A 26,272-nucleotide genomic window follows, 5' to 3' on the forward strand; every position below is an offset into this window, starting at 1 on the left:
TCACTTCTTGCTTTACCCTTATATTACAGCTAGCAGCTATGGTTAGATTCAAGCAGACTACCCGTAAGACCTGTGATGCTGATGCTTATGTTCGAGCTCAGGTAGAATAAGTAATAATAGTTGTGTGAGGACTCGGTATTTGTAATCAGATGTAATAGTTGGTAGTGTTGGGCTGTTCCAAACCCTAAACTGTAAGATCTTGGATTTTGGTTGTGTATTCTTCATTAAAAAGATGTAATAGCTATATTTATTTCTCTATTTAAGTTGGGGGTGTGACAGGTTTTGGTATCAGAGCCACGGTTTAGAGTCCCTGGACAGCCCAATTAGGTTATAGGATTTGTGTGTAGGTTATAGATATTATGCGAGAGAGTAGGTTAAGTAAATTATTATTAATACTCCTCTTATTGGTTGTCAGCAAAGGGCGCATTCCTCGTCATCCTCAGGGTCGGACGACACTATTGCTTTCTCCGTGTATGCTGAGTTGAGGCGCGAGTTCGACATGCTTCAGGGCAAGTACGACCGACTGATAGACCGACTGAAGAACGTGTATCCGGACAGCCGAAACTACGAAGGGAAGCCCAATGAGCAGATGATTGTGAGACTTGAGACCTTGGTTCAGTACGTCAACACTAAGCTTGAGGAGATGCCAGCACACCGGGACCGTACCAGCCAGTATGTCATTCAAATGGTGGCGGATGAGCTCCAGAGCATTGTGAAGACGCTTCGAGAGGAAAAGACTACCAAGCCCCGTTCAGATGGAGTGGAGCCTTAGTTCTTTCCATTTACCTTTCATGTTGTTGTACTATCAGACTCTATGGAATCCCCAGTTGTTTTCGTCTTTCCTTTAATAAGCCTGTTATTCCTAGAATCAGACTATGTCCCAATCCTATGTACTGTGACCTTTAAAAATTTCAATAATTATGTGCTATTGTTCCATTTGCTCTCAACTGTTATTTTATGTTTTTATCATCATATCTGCTTAATTTGGAAACTTGACCCCATATGTAAATGAGAATGCCATGCGATACCCTCGAATCATTTTATCATTCATATTTGTTATGACACAACTCTTATTTCAGGATCATGCCTCCCAAAAAAAGAAGAACCCAACAACCACCTTCACCACAGACCCAAATATTCTTCGACTACTGGAAACCTTGCAACAGCAAACCAATGCTATAGCTCAACAACAACTAACCCTTCAACAACGAATTGAAAACCAAGATAACCGTGAGCCACACCAACCACCTGAACCACCAGTACCACCTAGACAAATTGTCACTTTCAAAGCTTTTCAGAATGTGAATCCACCTGTATTTCATGATACCACTGATCCAGTGATAGCAAACACCTGGATCAAGGAGATGGAAAGGGCTTTTGAGTTGGTACAGTTAGGAGACGATCAGAAGATGCCGTATGCCACTTACTTCTTGAAGGGAGAAGTCATCTATTGGTGGGAATCAGTAAAAGCTATGGAAGTCACTCAGCAGGTTTCTTGGGAGAGATTTAAAAAGTTATTTTTGGACAAGTATTACCCTAAGTACATGCAGAATCAGATGGAGCTAAAATTTCTTGAGTTGAAGCAAGGGAACATGACTGTATTGGAGTATGAGAAGAAGTTCACTGAGTTGTCAAGGTTTGTGACAAAGTATACCAGCACTGAGGAGGAAAAAGCAAAGAAATTTCAGCAAGGATTGGAGCCTTGGATCAGAGATAGGGTGGCTATGTTTGAGCCTAAAACTTATGCGGGAGTAGTACAGAAAGCTGCTCTGATTGAGAATAATGGGATGCAGTCAAGGAAAGAGAGGGATAACAAGAAGAGGAAGGTTCCATTTTATGGAGAAAAGTATGAAGCTGGAAGTTTGCAAGATCGGAATGTAAAGAGGATTGGTTTCCAGAAGGGCGGAAATTTTCAAAGGAAGGGAAATTTGGGCAAAAGGAAAGAATCAAAAGGGAACAATCAGGCAAGCCAAGGGTAAGTTGGAGAAAACAGGTTCCAGAGGCCAGAATGCAAGCACTGTGGAAGAAGGCACCCCGGAGTATGCAATAAGCTGAGTATGACCTGTTATAGGTGCAATCAGAAGGGACATTTGGCAAACGAGTGCAAGATGCCGAAGCCAGGAGTTACGTGTTACAAGTGTGGGAAGACTGGACACATGGCTAGGGAGTGTAAGGCAACAGGACCAGTCAGAGCTCTGATGAACGTGGCAAGTACCAGTGCAAGCGTGCCAGCTGAGGTATTGGCATTACCTCCACCACCCGCACCAACCCCGCAAGCAACAGCAAGGACATTTGATCTAAAGATGAAAGATGCTGTTCAGAATTCTGAGGTGATAGCAGGTACACTTTTACTCAATAATGTCAAAGCTAAAGTATTGATTGATTCGGGAGCAACAAGATCTTTCATATCAGAATCTTTCGTTGATAAGCTCCAATGTGATAAAACGGTTATGAGTGAGGTAGTAAATGTGGTAATTGCGAACCAAGAGAAGATTCCTGTGAATTAATTTTGTCCAAAATGTGAGATTGATATTTCGGGATATAAGTTCTCAGCCGACTTGATACTCTTCAAGCTGGGAGAGTTTGATATAATTTTAGGAATGGATTGGTTATGAGAGAATAGCGCTCAGATAAATTGTAAGACCAAGAGAGTGTATTTAAAGACAAAGAGTGGAGAGAAGGTAGTATTTAAGGGGCAGAGGCAAGGGCAACTATTTCTTACAATTATTCAGGCTAAGAAGTTACTTAGAAAAGGTTGTGAGTCGTTCCTAGCATATGTAGTGGATTCAGAGAGAGGCAGCCCCAGCATGGAAGATATTCCTGTAGTTAATGAGTTCCCCGATGTGTTTCCCGACGAACTACCAGGCTTACCACCAGATCGACAAATTGAGTTCGAGATCAACCTTGCTCCAGGCACGGAACCAGTTTCAAAGGCTCCGTATAGGATGGCACCAGCAGAAATGAAAGAGTTGGCGAGCCAGCTACAAGAATTATTGGATAAGGGAGTGATACGACCAAGTACGTCGCCATGGGGAGCACCTGTTCTCTTTGTGAAGAAGAAAGATGGGAGTATGCGTCTATGCATAGATTACCGGGAGTTGAATAAAGTAACGATCAAGAACCGCTACCCGCTACCAAGGATAGATGACTTTTTTGATCAGTTAAAGGGAGCAAAATGCTTTTCGAAGATTGATTTGAGATCGGGATACCATCAATTAAAGATCAAGGAAGAAGATATTCCCAAGACCTCATTTAGGACCAGATATGGGCATTATGAATTCCTAGTAATGCCGTTTGGATTGACCAACGCTCCGGCCGCATTTATGGATCTGATGAATCGAGTATTTAAGAAGTATTTGGATAAATTTATCGTGGTATTTATTGATGACATCCTTATTTATTCTCAGTCGGAAGAAGAACATAAGCAGCACCTCTGGATAGCATTGGAGATACTCCGACAAGAGAAGTTGTATGCCAAGTTTACCAAATGTGAGTTTTGGTTAAAGGAAGTTCAATTTTTGGGGCATGTTATTGGAAATGAGGGAGTTAAAGTGGATCCGGCGAAGATTGAGGCAGTTATGAGTTGGGAGAGGCCAAAGACTCCTACGGAAGTGCGAAGTTTTCTAGGATTGGCCGGATACTATAGAAGATTCGTCAAGGATTTCTCGAAGATCGCCACGCCATTGACCAAGTTAACCAGAAAGAATCAAAAGTTTGAATGGAGTGCAGAATGTGAAAATAGCTTTCAAGAGTTAAAACAGAAGTTGGTAACAGCTCCGGTGTTGGTACTTCCAGATGATCAAGGGAATTTTGTAATATTCAGCGACGCTTCACATAAGGGTTTGGGTTGTGTGTTGATGCAACACATTAAGGTAATAGCATATGCGTCAAGACAGTTGAAGCCGCACGAGTTAAAGTATCCGACGCATGACTTGGAACTAGCCGCCATAGTGTTCGCACTCAAGATTTGGAGACACTATCTCTATGGAGAGAAGTGTGAAATCTACACGGATCACAAGAGTTTAAAGTACATTTTTACTCAGAAAGAGCTCAATATGAGGCATAGGAGATGGCTGGAATTGATCAAGGACTATGACTGTTCGATAAATTACCATCCTGGAAAGGCGAACGTAGTGGCCGATGCGCTGAGTCGGAAGGAGAGATTGAATATGATGATAACATCAAAAGAGTTATCTGAAGAAATCGGAAAATTTGAATTGGAACTTTGTGCTTATGGGAAAGTCAAAGAAGTTTGTCGTGCAATGACCTTTCAGCCAACACTAATGGAAAAGATAAAGAAGTGTCAAGAGGAAGTAATGGAAAAAGAGAAAAATCAGTTATCTGGAGAAGAGATTAATACTAAAAGGGATGAGCAAGGAATACTAAGGTTTTCATCCAGAATATGGATTCCTCATGTACCTGAATTAAAGAATAAGATCCTCCATGAAGCCCACCATTCGAAATTTTCAATCCACCCGGGAAGCACCAAGATGTATCAAGACTTAAAGAAGAACTTTTGGTGGCCAAATATGAAGCGAGACGTGGCAGAATGGGTTGCGAAGTGTTATACTTGTCAGAAAGTAAAGGCAGAACATCAACGACCAAGCGGATTAATTCAGCCCCTGAAGATTCCAGAATGGAAATGGGAAAATATCGCTATGGACTTTATAGTAGGACTACCGCGAACAAAATCCGTACATGACGCAATATGGGTTATAATTGATCGTCTTACGAAGTCGGCGCATTTCCTTCCAATAAATGAGAAGTCGTCACTGGACAAGTTGGTTCATCTGTATGTGCACGAAATCGTATTAAGGCATGGAGTACCCGTATCAATAGTTTCAGACAGAGATCCCCGATTTAACTCGAGATTCTGGAAGCAATTCCAGGAATGTCTTGGCACGAAGTTGAATATGAGCACGGCGTATCACCCGCAGACTGATGGTCAGAGCGAAAGGACGATTCAAACAATCGAAGACATGTTGCGCAGTTGTGCAATCGATTTTGCAGGAAGTTGGGACGACCACCTGCCATTGATTGAATTCTCATATAACAACAGCTATCATTCCAGTATCGGCATGCCACCATATGAAGCTTTGTACGGGCGAAAATATAGATCACCAACAAGTTGGGATGAAGTAGGAGAAGGAAGAATTCTCGGCTCAGAATTGGTATAACAGTTGCATGACTCAGTCAAGTTAATTCAGAAAAGGTTGCTTGCTGCTCAAGATAGACAGAGGAAGTATGCGGATCCAGCGCGTAAGGATGTTTAATTCCAAATTGGCGAAGCTGTGTTGCTAAAGGTGTCACCTAGGAAAGGGTTGATGAGATATGGCAAGAAAGGAAAGTTAGCACCTAGATACATAGGTCCTTTTGAGATTTTGAGTCAAGTAGGAAAGGTGGCCTACGAGTTGGCCTTACCACCTCAGTATCGGCATGTGCATAATGTGTTCCATGTGTCGTTACTTAAGAAATATAATCCTGACACTAGCCATGTGATAGAATATGAACCCGTAGAAATTCAGGCAGACCTGTCATTTATGGAGCAACCGGTTAAAATACTCGACTGGCAAGTAAAGAGTCTTAGAAATAAGTCAGTAAAGTTAGTAAAAGTACTTTGGAGGAACCCTAAGGTCGAAGAGTCGACTTGGGAGTTAGAGTCTGATATGCGTTCCCGGTATCCTCATCTGTTCTCTTAGATTCTGGGGACAGAATCCCTTAAGGGGGAGAGGATGTTACGACCGGCATTTTATGTAATATTATTTGTGAATTTGGTATAATATTAAGTCAAATGAAAATATATTCAATGATTGTACGTTTGTGTGAGTGAAAATTTCTGCATTATAAATTTGCTTTGGGTAGTATATGATTTTTCAAAGCAAGAGTTTATTTAATTTCTTTATTTTTGATTTATAAGGAATATTCTAAGCTTTGGAAAAATCTTCTTTTAAAAGGCATTTTGATCACAAATTTTGAAAATGATTTTATAAAGTCTCTAAAAATACAAGTTATTTTATGGTATAAATTTTATAATTTTTGAACTTGTATTTTATTTTATAAAAATAAATCTTTACAAATTTTATTTGTTATAATTATCAAATTACATGAATAACCTTGCATGCAAACTCTCTTTCTATTCTCTCAAAGGGCAAATAAGACTTTTCCAACCCCACTAACTCATTTGATTATTACCAAATTACTACCTTAGCCTTGCATGCAAAATGGCCTAACTTTAGCCAAGGGACATTTTTGTAAGTTCTCACTTCCACTCATTACTTGTCAACCAAATAGCATAAAACAAACAAATCAAAGTGGAGAGAAGTCATTCATCATTTCACACTCCAACACACCACAAAAATTTCTCTCTTCCCCTCCCTCCCTTTTGCTCTCGGTCGAACCCCATTTCCTCCACTCCCTTCCATTTTTCATTCCATTTCTCATCTTCCCTAGTGTAATTCTTTCACCTACATTTATTTTATATACTTCCCAAGAGTTTTGTGATTTGGAAGATGAAGTTTCATGGTTGCATGTGTAGTTTTGTGTGATCTCCAAAGAGAAACTCTTGATTCTTGTGAATTCAAGAGCTCTCTATGAGATATATTATGTATATGTGCTAACTAAGTGTTTTATGGAGATATCATGCTTTAAAATCCTTTGCATGCTACTGAAATCTCATTATAAATTTATGTTTAGCCATGCATGCTAGTTTTAAGACATTAAAATGATGATCAACCATGTTTTGCATGCTATTCTTTTCGAAATCATGTTGTTATCTATAAAATTCGAAATAGATGTGCTTAAATAGATTGTTTCCATGATGAATTTCTTATTAATACTTAAAAGGAGTTATATTTCATAATTATTAAGGATAAGTATTAGGTGCAAGTCGATTTTGCAAGCATTTACAACTTTATGCCTAGCCGAAATCTTGTTATGTGCTTTCCATGAGTTGCATGTTATATATTTAGTTGCATGTTGTTGTTTTTAGGCATGGATGATCTCACCCAATGTTATTTTGAGAATAAAGGAGTTAGTTCAGTAGATTACCATGTATAAGTCTTGGTTTAAGTATTGAGTTTTTGAGTTGTCAAGTCAAAACCTTGGAAAAATGAGAGTTATAGTTTCTGCAGAAAAATCAGTTTAATACCCTGAGGTTTAGAGTGAGTTTTGACCATGTCATTGATGTGCACTTTGAGGCCCAAGCTACCAGAAGTTAGTATGGGGAGTATATAATAGGTTTTAGGAGTTGGTTGGAGGTTTGCATGTCATTTGGTTAGGTGCACAAGTAGAATAACAAAATCTGTCCAGCAGGGGACAGTTTTGTTGCAACTTAGAAATACGGAGATTTGGCCATGTCATGGGTAGGCCCTCATTAGGCCCAATTGGGCCTTAGTTAGAGGGTATGTCAGAGAAGTTTTTCCAACCATAGTTCATAGGATATGAGCTAGAACCAAGTGTCACAAGTTAATTCAAGTCAGGGCATTTTCTGCCCAGAAAAACAGGGGAACCTTGGACTTTTAGCTTAGGCCCAAGAAGGCCCAAGCCAGGCCTTTGAGCCACATCAAGCTTGTGAGATGCCCTTAGGTCAGGAGAGTCTTGTGTAAAAATTTTGAAGAAAAACTTGTAGTTTAAGAGTGTCTAATGCACTCAAGAAACCTTAGTTACCATTCTGAAATTTGCACCAGTGAGCACTTTCACTTATCACATAGTTTTAGAACACTTAAAAGTGAGTATTAGGTCAACCACCATAGTTGTAAGATAGTATAAGGTCAGTAGAGAAAAAGGCACACGTGAGGGTCAATAGGTTTTGGATAATTTAGGAAAGGCACATTGAGTTAGGAAGCCCAAATTTGAAGACTTTGTTTAGTTAGCGACCAAGTGACTTAAGTGGTGAGTCGAGATCATCCAAGCCTAGTGTGGCATTATGGTGTATATGATGTTATTTGGTATTAATATACGATATGTGATTATGTGGCTACGTGTGTGCATTTAAAAATATAATGGTGGATATGAATTAAGTGCGTATAGGCCTAAGTGCCATCCATGTTTAATTTCGGGTTGTAAATAGGTTAAGATGGTAAGAATATATTATAATGAGGATTATTATTATTTATGTAGGATCTCGAGACGAGGGAAAACTTTCCATAAAAGTCGAGTGAAGCTCCAGTTGTTGCTCCTACCAGTCAGACCAGACCAGTCTATCTCAAGGCAAGTGATTCAACTTGACCTTCGTATTCACTGTAAACAGTTCATATATATATCGATGCAATTATCCTGAGTCATTTTGATATATTTAAATCAAGCGTATCTTTTGTTTATCTTTGAGTTACATAGAGATGCCATGAACCCTCGAGTACGTATTGCAAGTAGTTCAAAAGTCTTTCATGATAGTTTAATGCCATGATAAAATAGAGATTTGTTATAATATCTTATTGATCCTTTTGTTTATCATGCTATTGATCCCTGAGAAATCTTGATATTGCACCCTGATGCTTTGATTCAACTCTTGAAATAACCTCGATAGAAACTTTATCTTGATACCTAAAAGCCAATCATTTCTTAAATTCATTCATGATTGTTTGATAACCCTATCCTTACCCTAAAAGTTTGATACCCTGTTATATCTTGAGCTGATGATCACTTTCTTTATATTTTAACACCTCTATCCTATTGGAACCAGTGATGCTTATCTTCTTGATGTTCTAATACCTATACCTTGTCTACAACCACTGCTTTAAGCCTAGTTTGGCATTACTCTTTCATATTATCCAATAGCCTTGCTCAATTTCCTTGTCAAAGTTCTTGTTTATGGAAACCTCTCAATTACCCTAATATAGTAAAGTCTAGTGGATCATGGCCCTGAGATTTAGTGTCATATTTCCAGTGTTTCAAGTTGATCTATAATCCCTTGATAAAAATGATTACAGTCGAAAGAGATTTTGTCATAAATCGGCATCAGTTTTTAAAATGATTAAAATGTGGATTTTTCAGTCCCAAAGGGGGATAAATGTTTTCTTTGAATGGTGGATCTGGACTGAGACGCGAGTCCTTTCCACACTTATATTAGGCTTAAAAGTTGCCTAGGGATTCCCAATAATGTTTTAGAACCCAGCGAGGTTCGGGATTACTTCGCGGCTGATCACCGGCTGTAATCCGTAGCGTCATAAAATGATTTTGATTAAGAATGATTTTTAAAATTTGTTTTGATGCAAGCAAAATGATGCCAACTCACATAAGTTTTATCTCTCGTTATCATTGATAATGTCTTTCTATTGTCATTCCTAAAGGTATATCTCGATTTATGTTTTGTGTTGTACTATTAGCACTTGTTGAGCTTTTGGCTCACTTCTTGCTTTACCCTTATATTACAGCTAGCAGCTATGGTTAGATTCAAGCAGACTGCCCGTAAGACCTGTGATGCTGATGCTTATGTTCGAGCTCAGGTAGAATAAGTAATAATAGTTGTGTGAGGACTCGGTATTTGTAATCAGATGTAATAGTTGGTAGTGTTGGGCTGTTCCAAACCCTAAACTGTAAGATCTTGGATTTTGGTTGTGTATTCTTCATTAAAAAGATGTAATAGCTATATTTATTTCGCTATTTAAGTTGGGGGTGTGACATAGTATCTGGATATTCTTATATTGGAAAAGTATCCTCGACTACTTTTTTAGATTTCGGGACGGAATCCTTTTAAGGAGGGGAGACCGTAATAACCCAAAATTTTGGACTAATTTAAAATCTTTGATGAGTAGAGTTTTTGCTAAGTTGGAATATTTTGAGGCAACTATATGTACGAGTTCCATTGATGAAAATTCTGAGTCTGTATTGGTGTTTGGTAATGAAAATGAGTGTATGTAAAAGCCTCCAGAATTCGAAGATGAACACTTTTATTTTTCCCCGAAAATCCACCAAACACCGAATGAATTAAGTAGAAAGAATTAAGATTGAAGGAATCAAAATCAATAATTATAAAGGAGATAGAAGTGGTATTCGCAATAGTATTAATGCTTTAAGGATGTTAAACATTTGGTGTTATAACTAAAAATTCGAATGAATACGTATTCTATCGGTAATTAAGGATCAGTCTTTTTTTTATGTAAAGTTAACGAGTAGTAACTTTACAGTATAAGTAAATATATATCGTGTCACCTATATTGTAAGATCCAGAAGGGAATTCGGAATCCGTATTAGTGATCCATACTATAAATAAGTGTATTTAAATCACGTTAGATCTCAAAGATTTGTAACTTGTATTTCACTACACCATATGTGACCTATCGCAACGCCCCTCTTCAAGAATGTTACCTAATATGTTAACCTAGATATGGTACTCTTGAGCTAATTCAAATATTGTATTTTTTTGTGTTACCTTAGCCAAAAACGTGATGTTGCACTAAGTAGAAAGTGTTGAATCTTGTAACATTCTTGTCAAAGTGTTACCGTAGAGTATTAAAACTTAAATATAATATTTTTGAAGATTAAATATTAATTTTATAAGATTATTTAAGATGATATACAAATTTAATAAATGATATACATGAGGATATAAGAAATATTTAATAATATTTAAAATAGGAACTTTTATAAGTAATAAATTTAAAAAACTTAAAAATTAAATTTAAAAGTAATAAAAATTAAAAATAATTTAAATTCCTCTCGTTTTAAGATGTGCACTAATATAGATGTCTTAAAAATAAATATAATTAAACTGTATATATACGAATTTTTAGAAGTAAACAAATAGAAATAATAATTAATTTTTTCCTAAAGTAATAACTAAAATTTTATTTATTAAAAAAATGAAATGTAAAATATTTTGAAGAAACTTTTTAGACAATAAAATTTTGAGAAAAGTGGGCAAAAACTTAACTAAGGGCCGCCCAAATTTTGGGTAAAAGGCCGACCAAATTTTGGGTAACGTTATGATGTCTCTCCCATTTAGGGCTGCACAAAATTCCGGTCTGGACCTGTAACCCGGACCGGACCGGGTCTACCGGTCCAAGACCTTGACCGGACCGGACATACCCGGTCCGGTCCCCGGTCCTTATAATTGAAAAAATCTGGTCTTCGGTCCGGTCCGGTCCAAGACCTGAAAAAATCCGGTCCAAACCTAAATGGACCTGAATTCATATATATAATTATTTTACCTTTAGCTAATGTCTTATAAGTAGTGTTGTAAAAATCGGGAATCAAGGAAGATCGGTCGAGCTATCAATTTAGGATTAATTGAAAATCGGGGATTAATCGGAATGATTAATCAGAGTAAAAATTGGATATATTATAATATTAAATTATATTTTATATATTATTATCATTATATTATTTATTTATTAACAAATATATATTTATTATATCATAATTTCTATACTTATTCATATTTAAATTATTATAGTGTTTTAATTTTAATAAATAATTATATATACTCCAATTAAAGAAAAATTCATAAGAATTAATCGGATTTCAAAGATTGAATCGGTCAGATACTTTATAGGGGATTAATCGGTTGAATCGGAGATTTATCGGGGATTTTTAGAACACTGCTTATAAGATCATATATAAATATTAAATATTCACGAATATCATATTTTATTGATCCAAGTTAATTGATAATAAATTCATATAATAAAATAGATCGATACTACACTTTAAATTAATAAATTTCGTATTTCATGTAACAAAATATTTATATTGATATTCATATTCTTAAGATTTTATATTTACTTTTATAATATTAAAGTATGTATTTACTTAAATATTTTTATTGACGTACCAAGTAACAAAAATATTAATGTATATAAATTTGGAAAAAAAAGATTAAAAAAACTTATATAAATTTTTTTATATATAAATATTAATTAAACCGGTTTGGTCCCGGTCCAATCCGGGTTTTCCAGTCCGGTCCGGTCTGAAGTCCGGATAGGGATAGAGCCGGTTCGGTCCTCGGTCCTTAATTCTGAAAAAAATCTGTTTTTCGGTCTGATCCGGGTCGGTCCGGTCCGATCCGGTTTTTGACCTTTGTGCAACCCTACTCCCATTAACCCTAAACTCAGGCACTCCTCTCTCAGACTACAACAATCTCTCTAGTTCTCATATCTGGCCGCCCAAATTTCCAATACATTCATCTCTCTGATTACGTACTGTACTCACACTCTAAACTCTCCCCCTTGGAATTGAAGACTCTCTGTGTCTTCTCTCTTCTTTCCTCTTCTCCCCTCTTCTCTCTTCTCTCTTCCCTTAAGTTTCTGTTTAACTTTCTTTTCTTTTTTGTAGAATTGACACGTAGTTTACTTGCTCTCTTCAACTAATTAGGTTTAGGTCATTTTCAAGCTTTGGAGCTTTGGAGCATTCAAGTTTCGATTTTGGGTATTTCGATTTTGGTTTTAGGTATTTTGGTGTACTTGTGGTTTTATATTTCATTTTATTTACTTTATTGGTGTTTATCATTTAAGAAACCGTCATTGGTACCTCTATATGTTTAATTATTTGTACTGAAGTTTAATTATTTTATATTAGTATTTTTGAGCCTACTCCAAGGATCAGATAATCAAAGATAATTTAACAGCGTTTAAAGGTAATGTTAGGCTCTTGGTATTATTTACCTTTGTGGAACTTATAACTGGGTGTGCCCTAATTGTTGATAAGTTTCTGAAATGTATCCTCCCCTATTTTTAATGCCACGAAAATCCAGTTAGAACCCATAATTAAATACAAGTATATTTTGTGATATCATAAGTAAGTATATGAAGACCGTCCTGAAAGACATATGTCATAGCCTATTTGTTTATTTGAGGATTTAACTCAACTCAAATAAGAATGTAACAAGTAAATAGTGGATCTACCGTCAAAGAGATCTCTCAAAGTAACATCTGTCAAAGGATTCAGAAACAAGGTTCATCTACAGACTTGAGGAATTACTTCACTGGAAGAAGTTCAAGAAATTGATCAAGCCTCAGTGATATAAATCAAGATTGTGGATTTAATCAAGTGATAGAGATCTTGTCAGGGTATCAGATAATTAGAGGGATTTAATCTGAAGAAAATCAAGTTATCAAAGTTAAGACATGAAGAAATGTCACGAAAGTTAGTCACTCATGAACCAGACAGTACATCGAGTGTCAATATTGAAGTGGTGGAATTGATTCATAATTGACACTGATTTTCAGAAGATTTTCAGAAGAATGGTTGTTGTTGAAGAGTAGTATTAATTCTCTATTAATTAATTAAGTCATATAGTTTAATTAAGAAAATAAATTATATCTGCAAAGATTAATTTATTGATTAATTGAATTAATTGATTAATTAATTCTGAATTAATATTATGAATTTTCAAAATTGATTTTGAATTTATATTCAATATTAATTTAGCATGACAATCAATTAAACTGGTATGACAATCTGGATTGTCATACCGAAAGTCATACTAGTTCAACAGATTGTCATACCGAAAGTTCTAGCAGGGAGGAGAATTGTCTTGCCAGTTCAGTTTGATTGTCATGCTAGTTCAGGAGATAGTCATACCGATTGTCATGGTAGTACAACAGATTGTCTCACCGAAAGTTCTACCAGCTATGGGATTGTCTTGCTAGTTCAACCAATTGTCTTGCCAGTTCAAGTGGATTCTTTTGATTGAATTATAAAAGATAGAAGCAGCAGATCATTAATTCACAATTGAATACACAGAATACACTCAAGAACTGAAAAGAACAGAGTTGCACAAAACATTTCATCTTCAACTGCTCAATTCAAGATCATATATTTCTAGCAATTAAAGTTAAATCTAAACCACTAGAAATCATTCTCTTGTTCTTGTGTAACTATCTAGCGGATCAAAATCCCTAGAACTTAATCTTAGATTGCTTTTAGCATTTGATTCTTTTTATTGCAAAAATAGAAAAAGTTTATGTCGAATTTATTCTAAATTTGTGATAATTAATTTGAGATTAATCCCTTGTAATCGATACCGTTGTTGTAACACCTTTCAAGTTTAATAATATTTTTGTTTAACTTGAATTTTGTTTCAATTTTTATTCCGCACTAAATTCGATTAAACGATATAGTTTGTATTCAACCCCCCTTCTACAAATATATTGGGACCTAACACGACCCATTAATAGTAAGATCTTTGTGGTTTCCGTGACTTTTTATCTGAACCGAGCCCCCATCAATTTGCTCTTTCAAAATTGCCTTCAAAAGAACTGGTGTTTTTCTCCCAGTTTCTGCAATTTTGCTGAAAAGCTTCCCGTCGAAATTGGCATAAGTTGTATTTTCTATTAAAACTGGCTAATTTGATTGATATGGAAAATATGCATCAACTTTTACTAAGATTTCTTCAAATTTAAGTTTTGTATCTTAATTGCATGAGTTTGATGAATTATTATTTTTCGAGTTAATCTACAAATGCCTGTAGCTCCTCTGCAACAGCCTGTGGTCCTTCTACTGATCAAATATGGTAGACTGAAGTTGATGATGCTATGGATGTTCCTCAGCGAGGAATCCCTACTCTAATAACATTGATCTATAGTCGTAATGATGTTTCTATAGAGGGATCTTGGGATAACTTGAAGTCAAGGTGAGTTTAACGATAAGATATAGGGGTTATAACACGATATAGATAGTGCTCTTTCTGAATATTGTATCTTATTTTTATTGATGCTAGAACATTACCCAAGTAATCATGTTATATATGTTTACAGGAGGACTTATAACTGGGAACTTATAACTGGGTGTGCCCTAATTGCTGATAAGTTTCCGAAATGTATCATCCCCTATTTTTAATGCCAAGAAAATCCGGGTAGAACCCTTACTTAAATACAAGTATATTTGGTGATATCATAAGTAAGTACATGAAGACCGACCCATTAATAGTAAGATCTTTGGGGTTTCCATGACTTCTTATCTGAACCGAGCCCCCATCAATTTGCTTTTTCGAAATTGCTTTCAAAAGAACTGCTGCTTTTCTCCCAGTTTCTGCAATTTTGCTGACAAGCTTCCTGTTGAAATTGGCATCAGTTGTATTTTTTATTAAAACTGGCTAATTTGATTGATATGGAAATTATGCATCAACTTTTACTAAGATTTATTCAAATTTAAGTTTTGTATCTTAATTGCATGAGTTTGATGAATTATAATTTGTCTAGTTAATCTACAAATGCCTGTAGCTCCTCTGCAACGGCCTGCGGTCCTTCTACTGATCAAATATAGTAGACTGAAGCTGATGATGCTATGGATGTTCCTCAGCGAGGAATCCCTACTCTAATAACATTGATCTACAGTCGTAATGATGTTTTTATAGAGGGATCTTGGGATAACTAGAAGTCAAGGTGAGTTTAACGATAAGATATAGGGGTTATAACACGATATAGATAGTGCTCTTTCTGAATATTGTATCTTATTTTTATTGATGCTAGAACATTACCCAAGTAATCTTGTTATATATGTTTACATGAGGAATTTAAAAAGAGTGGGAAAGGATTACACAATTTTCTTAGTACTACCTTCAGGAATATATCATTACAAATTTATAGCAGGAAAGGACCCTGGAAGATGTTCATATAAAAGTACATGCTCTCACTCTTTTTGTTATGAATGTACAAGCAAATATATTGAAAGAGGTCAAGACTATATAGAGCTATACACTCTTCTTGTATTAAGATTTAATTTATTTTAAATTATATATCGACACTTATTTCTTTTATAATGTTACTTAAATTTTTCCAATTCTTAAACCATCTTTTATAGTACTACTGGATCATACGACAAATACATGGTGGAATGGTTGCGGCTGCTCGTTGGATGAAGGTGAGTATGAACTGAAATTTACTAGTTCTTGTATTTATAAAGTCAACTTCCACCACACTTTAGAACTATATTAGTTAACTTGTAATGGAGGTGCCTATGATTTTTATGTAGATTTATCTTCTTTAAGGAATTGTAGCTTTAACAATGAATTTCTGACTTTTGCTCATGAGCAGTACACTGTAATAGCAATAAGCTGCATGACTTGGTTCTTGTTTCTTTTTCTCAGTCACATATATCACTCAATGTATTGATAAAAGCATACGACTGTTTTTATGTTCACAAGCAGGCCTTCAACACATGTGCACAGATATATATATATGTTATATTTATATTATCATATTTTAGTGGTTGAACTTGCAGTTTTGTGGTAAAAATCTATTTGGAAATTAAATCAATAATAATTTTTAATGTGCTTGAAGTGAATAGTGGATCTACCGTTAAAGAGATCTCTCAAAGTAACATCTGTCAAAGGATTCAGAAACAAGGTTCATCTACAGACTTGAGGAATTACTTCACTGGAAGAAGTTCAAGAAATTGATCAAGCCTCAGTGATATAAATCAAGATTGTGGATTTAATCAAGTGACAGAGATCTTGTCAGGGTATCAGATAATTACAGGGATGTAATCTGAAGAAAATCAAGTTATCAAAGTCAAGACATGAAGAAACGTCATGAAAGTTAGTCACTCATGAATCAGACAGTACATCGAGTGTCAATATTGAAGTGGTGGAATTGATTCATAATTGACAGTGATTTTCAGAAGATTTTCAGAAGAATGGTTGCTGTTGAAGATTAGTATTAATTCTCTATTAATTAATTAAGTCATACAGTTTAATTAAGAAAATAAATTATATCTGCAAAGATTAATTTATTGATTAATTGAATTAATTGATTAATTAATTCTGAATTAATATTATGAATTTTCAAAATTGATTTTGAATTTATATTCAATATTAATTCAGCATGACAATCAATTGAACTGGTATGACAATCTGGATTGTCATACCGAAAGTCATACTAGTTCAACAGATTGTCATACTGAAAGTTCTAGCAGGGAGCAGAATTGTCTTTCCAGTTCAGTTTAATTATCATGCTAGTTCAGGAGATAGTCATACCGATTGTCATGGTAGTACAACAGATTGTCTCACCGAAAGTTCTACCAGCTATGGGATTGTCTTGCTTGTTCAACCAATTGTCTTGCCAGTTCAAGGGGATTCTGTTGATTGAATTATAAAAGACAGAAGCAGCAGATCATTCATTCACAATTGAATACACAGAATACACTCAAGAACAGAAAGGAACAGAGCCGCACAAAATATTTCATCTTCAACTGCTCAATTCAAGATCATATATTTCTAGCAATGTTAAATCTAAACCACTAGAAATAATTCTCTTGTTCTTGTGTAACTATCTAGAGGATCAAAATCCCTAGAACCTAATCTCAAATTGCTTTTAGCATTTAATTCTTTTTATTACAAAAATAGAAAAAGTTCATGTCAAATTTATTCTAGATTTGTGATAATTAATTTGAGATTAATCCCTTGTAACTGATACCGTTGTTGTAACACCTTTCAAGTTTAATAATATTTTTGTTTAACTTGAATTTTGTTTCAATTTTTATTCCGCACTAAATTTGATTAAACGGTATAGTTTGTATTCAACCCCCCCTTCTACAAACATACCGGGACCTAACAATTGGTATCAGAGCCTTCTGATTAACGAACAAATCAAGATCCTAAACTTTTGTGATTTTTTTTCAACTCCTTGAATTTTTATTTTTTCAAAAATTCATAATGACTTCACAAAAAGTTGGAACCGTTAAAATTCCACTATTTGATAAAGAAAATTATATTATGTGGAAGAAGAAGATGCTCTTGTTTTTACAAGTGGCAAATCCCAAATATCTGAACTTGTTAAAGAAGGGTCCAAAAATTCCGATGGTTATTAAACCAGAGGTTATAGAAAATGATGTTGTAATTACCAAAGCTAGAACCTATGCAAAAGAGCCTGAAGATTTTACTCCTGCTGAAAAAGAAGAAGCCTCCTTGGATGTCAGCCTTTAAATAATTTTTAGTTGATTCCCTTGATCCTTTGATGAACAGACATGTGATGAACTATAAAAATTTCAAACACATCTGGGAAACTATTGAGGTGATTAATGAAGGTACATAGGAAGTTAGGGAGAACAAGTTAGAGATCCTAACCTCTAAGTATGAACATTTTAAATCTAAACCAGGAGAAGGAATTACAAAAGTGTTCGAGAGGTACAATGCATTGATCAACAACCTGAACATAAATGGAAAATATTATTCAATCAGGGAGATCAACAAAAAGTTCCTTTTAACACTGCCAACTCATCTTGAACATAGAATCACTGCCATAAGAGAAGCTAGAGATCTGAGTGAGATTTCTTTGGATAGACTCTATGGTGTGTTAAAAACCTATGTGTTGGAGCAGATTCAGCAGAAGGAAGTCTACGGGAAAGGTAGAGTGGTCAGCACGTCTACTGCTCTAGTAGCTGAAGGTCAACAACAACAACAACAATCTCAACAGTCAGAGAGAATGGTACAGTCTTCCAAGACTGAGGAAAATATGTTAGTAGCAGAATATGATCCTCCTACTAAAAATCAATCCGGTGATGATATTTACTCATTGGAAGAGCTGGAGCAATTGGAAGATTAGTCAATGGCCCAGATTGTCAAGAGATTCTCCAATGTCAGATTCAAGAGAAATCCCAAGTTTAAGTACAAGTCCAACTACAACGGATTCCAGAAAGATGGATCTTCATCCTCTAACACTAGCAGTGGTGGATACAAAACAGGGATGGTTGATCGGAACACCATTCGATGCTTTAACTGCAATGAGTTGGGACACTTTGCCATAGAATGCAGGAAGCCAAAGCAAGTAAGGAAGAACTCTTATGATTCAAATCAGAAGAGTAACTCTGAAAGGGCTTATCTGGCAAAGGGAAGAAGCTAGGATACTAATAGTGAAGATGAAGAAGAAGGGAATCTTGATCTTATGGCTATTGATGGAAATACTTCATCGTCAAGAAAAGAGGTAAAATTTACTGATGCTGAATTAGTTTATCATCTAGGAGGTTCCTTAGATTGTTCTCGTCGTGATAATGAACTGTTAAGTCAGCAGATCAAAGACCTTGAGAAAGAGGTTAATGAATTAAGACTTGTGCGCATTAATCAAGACAAATCAAAAGAACAAGTATCTTTTCTAGAGAATAGAGTTAACTGTTATAGACAACTCGAAACTATTCTCAAAGACAAGATCACCGGTCTTGAGACTAAGGTTAAAGCTTACTTTAATTCTTGTTCGAAGGCTAAAGAGTTCTATAGTAAGCAAGCTGTTAATCAAACATCTGGAATAGGTTTTGATTACAATGTTGCTATTGGAGAATTAGGCATAAACTCCCCTCCTCATGTCTGTGCTAAAGGTAGGGAAGTACCACATGTGCTTAAGGGTGTTGATAAACCCCTCTATAAAGGATCAACTGTTGAACCATTTGATGAGACCTCCTTTATTATTCAAGAAGAAATACGTGTTGAAGATCGTGCTAATGAGAAGGTTTTTTCCGAGCCAAGTGTGTCGAAAGTTCCAGTCATAGTTGTGAAAGCAGCTGAGACTAACTCAGACACACATGAGTTGGAAAACAAAAATGCCATGTCTACCATGCATAATTTGCCTGTTGTTAATCCCTCTCATAAAGTATGTGGTGTTCCTAATTGTATGTCTTGTGCTTTTAATTTGATGTATGCTTATGTTAATGGTAAACATGTTTCTAGTGATAAGACTACTCCTCGTCAGCATGTGAATAATAGGAAGCATGATAGGTCTAAGATTGCTAGTCCTCCTAAGGCTAGAAAGGAGACATTTGTGCCTAAGCCAAAACAGAAAATTGTTAAGGCTGTTTACAAGGTCAAATGTCCAGTCATTGAGAAAGTTGAGAACATTAAAGTTAAGAATGTTGTTTTTTCGAACAAAGGTCAATTCTACAAGTATGCCGGGCCCAACCAAGTTTAGGTTCCGAAGAAGGTTTAATCCATTTGTGTTACAGGGCATTAAACATGTGGAACCGACAGTGTGGATTCTTGACAGTAGATCGTTAAGACATATGAACGGAGATAGAGCCCTGCTATCAAATGTGGTTGAGAAAGCTGGCCCAGTGGTTACCTTTGGAGATAACAGCAAAGGTTTAACTGAGGGATATGGCTGTTTGCAAGCTGGTAATGTTATCATTGAACTCAAACTTCTTTCAATATTAGTGATTTCTTATTTTATTTAAAATCTTTTGAAATCACTATTGTACATCATCTCTCTCAAAAGATTAAATGTATAATTTTCATTCATTATAGATATTAAGTACATTTTATCTCTATATTGCCATATGTTCTGTGATACAGGTATAGTCTCCCATGGCTTTCTTTCATTGACAGTCATAAGGTTGAAAACCAATAACTTCTATCCTAGACTGTAAACACAACCACGGAAATGAAACCAACCAACACTCGCTTACCACTAAAATGAATTATGAATGAGCGTGAGGGAGATGGTGCCTTAGTGCACCACATAAGGTAGGTTCTGAAGTCAACCCAGCAGCTCTGTCTCCTACAAAGATGAGTAGTATTTAAACCAAGACAACTTCTACCTCCCATACATCTTCTCAAAAAGATGTAATGGCCGAAAAGGCATAAAAACAGTTACTAGATTCATCCTCTCAACGGGGTGCGTCTATTGAAATTTGTTGTTGGCCAGGGTATTCATTGTAGTGTCACCACCTCAAACATAAACAGTTCTTGATGCACAAGGAAAGGTTACACACACAAAGGAGGAGTTGATGGAAATAAAAGTTTCGACCATTTTAAGGTCAAATTCGATTGTTCAAGGTTCTTTAATGGACCAATTGCCTTTACATGTGTTAGGAGAGGATATTGATCCAATAGCCATATGCCAGTGGTCAGTGTCTACCTCCCCAAGCTTAAATCCCCTGGATGCATCTGCGGATAGTGGATCTGACATAGGCGCAGATCGGCAACTTGTTGACAATAATTCAGATATTACCTGATCAGTCACAAGGTAATGTCTTCACAGACATTAGAAGGGAACTTTGATCTTTATGCTAAATTCGTTGGATCATTGTTTACCTTCCCAGAATTCAAATCTGGAACCCTAAAAGGGAAACTAACAACTTGTAGATTATGACTCAGATTCATATGACGAGTTTAACAGGGATGGGGATTTGCGAATTCCCGTTGCACCACCTGTGACCTTCTTAAGGATGGCTAAGGTGATTTTCCTTGCATGTACAGCTGAATTTTAGAGCTATGAGAGGAGTGATACACTTGTGAGAATGAGTGTAAACACAAGTAGAGAGAAGAGTGAAACACATGTGAGGTACACTAAACAGGATCACACACTCACAGTGAGGAAGAGAGAGAAACTACTTGTTATTTCTTTTCCAACCAAGTGAAATATGAGAACTCCTTCAGACAATGGCATACATTCCTTCTCTAAGGGGGAGATAGAAGCTTAAGTAATAGTTTAGAGGATTCCTCAACTAAGGGGGAGAAATAGCAGGGAGGAGGAAAAAGATAAAGCACATGTACACTACACTACACCATTGTTGTTTGTAACTACGGATCCTATTATACGGGAGAGGTGGTTAACACAAGCTGATTTTCTAGTAAGGGAAGAAGCTGTTTTCCAAAAGAGGAGTACCATTGGTTTTTATCTGCGGATCCTATTGTACGGGAGATGTGGTAAACAAAGGTAATCTTCTTTAAGCAGTTGATTCTCATAGGGGGAGAAGCAAGAGAGATATGCGCTTCTCAACAGGAAATGTGGTTGTACAAAAGAAGATGAATCTACTTGAAGATATGTTCAGTCTAGAGGAACATCTATTTGGAATCTAGAAAATGTTAAATATAATCCAGAACTTTTCTGCTATTTACTTTGCATTTCTGATTACATCTTTTTCTTATTTGTTAGTTGAGTTATCCTCTAGGTATTTGTTGTTATTGTCTAACAAACAGATAGGGGGAGATTGAAAGGCATATGTCATAGCCTATTTGTTTATTCGAGGATTTAACTCAACTCAAATAAGAATGTAACAAGTGAATAGTGGATCTACCGTTAAAGAGATCTCTCAAAGTAACATCTGTCAAAGGATTCAGAAACAAGGTTCATCTACAGACTTGAGGAATTACTTCACTGGAAGAAGTTCAAGAAATTGATCAAGCCTCAGTGATATAAATCAAGATTGTGGATTTAATCAAGTGATAGAGATCTTGTCAGGGTATCAGATAATTAGAGGGATTTAATCTGAAGAAAATCAAGTTATCAAAGTTAAGACATGAAGAAACGTCACGAAAGTTAGTCACTCATGAACCAGACAATACATCGAGTATCAATATTGAAGTGGTGGAATTGATTCATAATTGACACTGATTTTCAGAAGATTTTCAGAAGAATGGTTGTTGTTGAAGAGTAGTATTAATTCTCTATTAATTAATTAAGTCATATAGTTTAATTAAGAAAATAAATTATATCTGCAAAGATTAATTTATTGATTAATTGAATTAATTGATTAATTAATTTTGAATTAATATTATGAATTTTCAAAATTGATTTTGAATTTATATTCAATATTAATTTAGCATGATAATCAATTAAACTGGTATGACAGTCTGGATTGTCATACCGAAAGTCATACTAGTTCAACAGATTGTCATACCGAAAGTTCTAGCAGGGAGGAGAATTGTCTTGCCAGTTCAGTTTGATTGTCATGCTAGTTCAAGAGATAATCATACCGATTGTCATGGTAGTACAACAGATTGTCTCACCGAAAGTTCTACCAGCTATGGGATTGTCTTGCTAGTTCAACCAATTGTCTTGCCAGTTCAAGTGGATTCTTTTGATTGAATTATAAAAGACAAAAGTAGCAGATCATTAATTCACAATTGAATACACAGAATACACTCAAGAACTGAAAAGAACAGAGTTGCACAAAACATTTCATCTTCAACTGCTCAATTCAAGATCATATATTTCTAGCAATTAAAGTTAAATCTAAACCACTAGAAATCATTCTCTTGTTCTTGTGTAACTATCTAGCGGATCAAAATCCCTAGAACTTAATCTTAGATTGCTTTTAGCATTTGATTCTTTTTATTGCAAAAATAGAAAAAGTTCATGTCGAATTTATTCTAAATTTGTGATAATTAATTTGAGATTAATCCCTTGTAATCGATACCGTTGTTGTAACACCTTTCAAGTTTAATAATATTTTTGTTTAACTTGAATTTTGTTTCAATTTTTATTCCGCACTAAATTCGATTAAACGATATAGTTTGTATTCAACCCCCCTTCTACAAATATATTGGGACCTAACACGACCCATTAATAGTAAGATCTTTGTGGTTTCCGTCACTTTTTATCTGAACCGAGCCCCCATCAATTTGCTCTTTCAAAATTGCCTTCAAAAGAACTGGTGTTTTTCTCCCAGTTTTTGGAATTTGGCTGACAAGCTTCCCGTCGAAATTGGCATAAGTTGTATTTTCTATTAAAACTGGCTAATTTGATTGATATGGAAAATATGCATCAACTTTTACTAAGATTTCTTCAAATTTAAGTTTTGTATCTTAATTGCATGAGTTTGATGAATTATTATTTGTCGAGTTAATCTACAAATGCCTGTAGCTCCTCTGCAACAGCCTGTGGTCCTTCTACTGATCAAATATGGTAGACTGAAGTTGATGATGCTATGGATGTTCCTCAGCGAGGAATCCCTACTCTAATAACATTGATCTATAGTCGTAATGATGTTTCTATAGAGGGATCTTGGGATAACTTGAAGTCAAGGTGAGTTTAACGATAAGATATAGGGGTTATAACACGATATAGATAGTGCTCTTTCTGAATATTGTATCTTATTTTTATTGATGCTAGAACATTACCCAAGTAATCATGTTATATATGTTTACAGGAGGATTTATAACTGGGAACTTATAACTGGGTGTGCCCTAATTGCTGATAAGTTTCCGAACTGTATCATCCCCTATTTTTAATGCCAAGAAAATCCGGGTAGAACCCTTACTTAAATACAAGTATATTTTATGATATCATAAGTAAGTACATGAAGACCGACCCATTAATAGTAAGATCTTTGGGGTTTCCATGACTTCTTATCTGAACCGAGCCCCCATCAATTTGCTTTTTCGAAATTGCTTTCAAAAGAACTGCTGCTTTTCTCCCAGTTTCTGCAATTTTGCTGACAAGCTTCCTGTTGAAATTGGCATCAGTTGTATTTTTTATTAAAACTGGCTAATTTGATTGATATGGAAATTATGCATCAACTTTTACTAAGATTTATTCAAATTTAAGTTTTGTATCTTAATTGCATGAGTTTGATGAATTATAATTTGTCTAGTTAATCTACAAATGCCTGTAGCTCCTCTGCAACGGCCTGCGGTCCTTCTACTGATCAAATATAGTAGACTGAAGCTGATGATGCTATGGATGTTCCTCAGCGAGGAATCCCTACTCTAATAACATTGATCTACAGTCGTAATGATGTTTTTATAGAGGGATCTTGGGATAACTAGAAGTCAAGGTGAGTTTAACGATAAGATATAGGGGTTATAACACGATATAGATAGTGCTCTTTCTGAATATTGTATCTTATTTTTATTGATGCTAGAACATTACCCAAGTAATCTTGTTATATATGTTTACATGAGGAATTTAAAAAGAGTGGGAAAGGATTACACAATTTTCTTAGTACTACCTTCAGGAATATATCATTACAAATTTATAGCAGGAAAGGACCCTGGAAGATGTTCATATAAAAGTACATGCTCTCACTCTTTTTGTTATGAATGTACAAGCAAATATATTGAAAGAGGTCAAGACTATATAGAGCTATACACTCTTCTTGTATTAAGATTTAATTTATTTTAAATTATATATCGACAATTATTTCTTTTATACTGTTACTTAAATTTTTCCAATTCTTAAACCATCTTTTATAGTACTACCGGATCATACGACAAATACATGGTGGAATGGTTGCGGCTACTCGTTGGATGAAGGTGAGTATGAACTGAAATTTACTAGTTCTTGTATTTATAAAGTCAACTTCCACCACACTTTAGAACTATATTAGTTAACTTGTAATGGAGGTGCCTATGATTTTTATGTAGATTTATCTTCTTTAGAGAATTGTAGCTTTAATAATGAATTTCTGACTTTTGCTCATGAGTAGTACACTGTAATAGCAATAAGCTGCATGACTTGGTTCTTGTTTCTTTTTCTCAGTCACATATATCACTCAATGTATTGATAAAAGCATACGACTGTTTTTATGTTCACAAGCAGGCCTTCAACACATGTGCACAAATATATATATCTGTTATATTTATATTATCATATTTTAGTGGTTGAACTTGCAGACTTTTTGTTTTGTGGTAAAAATCTATTTGGAAATTAAATCAATAATAATTCTTAATGTGCTTGAAGTGTCCCGGTTTAGGGTTAAAAATTACCGGGATTCGGGATTGACAAAAATGTTTTTTTCTTCCGGTTACATGGCTACTAAGTACTAAGCTTCCATATTCATTGATAAGTTTAAGATAAGAACTCTTCTCATGATCTTGATTGCCTACTCCTAGCTCTATAGCATATTTGAGAAAATTAAATTAGATTTGCTTAATCTCACCACCTTATAGAATTTTACTAAGAAGCAGGGACACTTGGGTCGCTGGCGAGTCCCCGTGTCAGATTTTCGGACACATGTATCCCCGTAAATGACACACAGATTCTTCCATGATACTAATATGAAATTTTATCTTTAGAAATTGTAGTTAAAATCTAAATCAGCAAACAACAGTTACAAAATTAAGTATCCATATCTATTACATACTACATAAGTATTGATTATCATATTCACTTTAAACTAAAAGATTTTACTTGTATTTTTATGTTTTAGATTAATAAATCATGCATTTGATTCATTTTTCAAGCACTTTCTGGTTTTGTTAGTGTGTTTTATGATGTTTAACATGAAATATATACAATTTTTTTCTTTATTTTTCTCGTGTGCCACCACACCCATATCCCCATATTTTTATATTTGTCGAATTCCCGTATCCCCGCACTACGCACTCACACTCCCGCACCCGTTTCCTTGCTTCCTAGAATTTCAGAGTTCCAGAATATACAGAGCAATTCTTAAAGTGCATATCTTTAACTAAACATGTCTGTTTTCTGCAATCCAAAGTGTTCAAAATAATATTCTTTTCTCATGCTTCATTTAGCTTAAGGTTTGTTTCTTGGAGGCACTATTATGTATGTATAAGTAACAAGAGAAAGAAGTATAAGTAATTTGAAGTTTTATATAGTTTTTTATGTTACTAAGACAATTTTTTATTTTACATCAGGATTGGAAAAAGCTTCATGGGTACCAG

The sequence above is a fragment of the Apium graveolens genome, chromosome 9 (genome assembly GCF_009905375.1).
Source record: "Apium graveolens cultivar Ventura chromosome 9, ASM990537v1, whole genome shotgun sequence".
NCBI lineage: Eukaryota > Viridiplantae > Streptophyta > Magnoliopsida > Apiales > Apiaceae > Apium > Apium graveolens.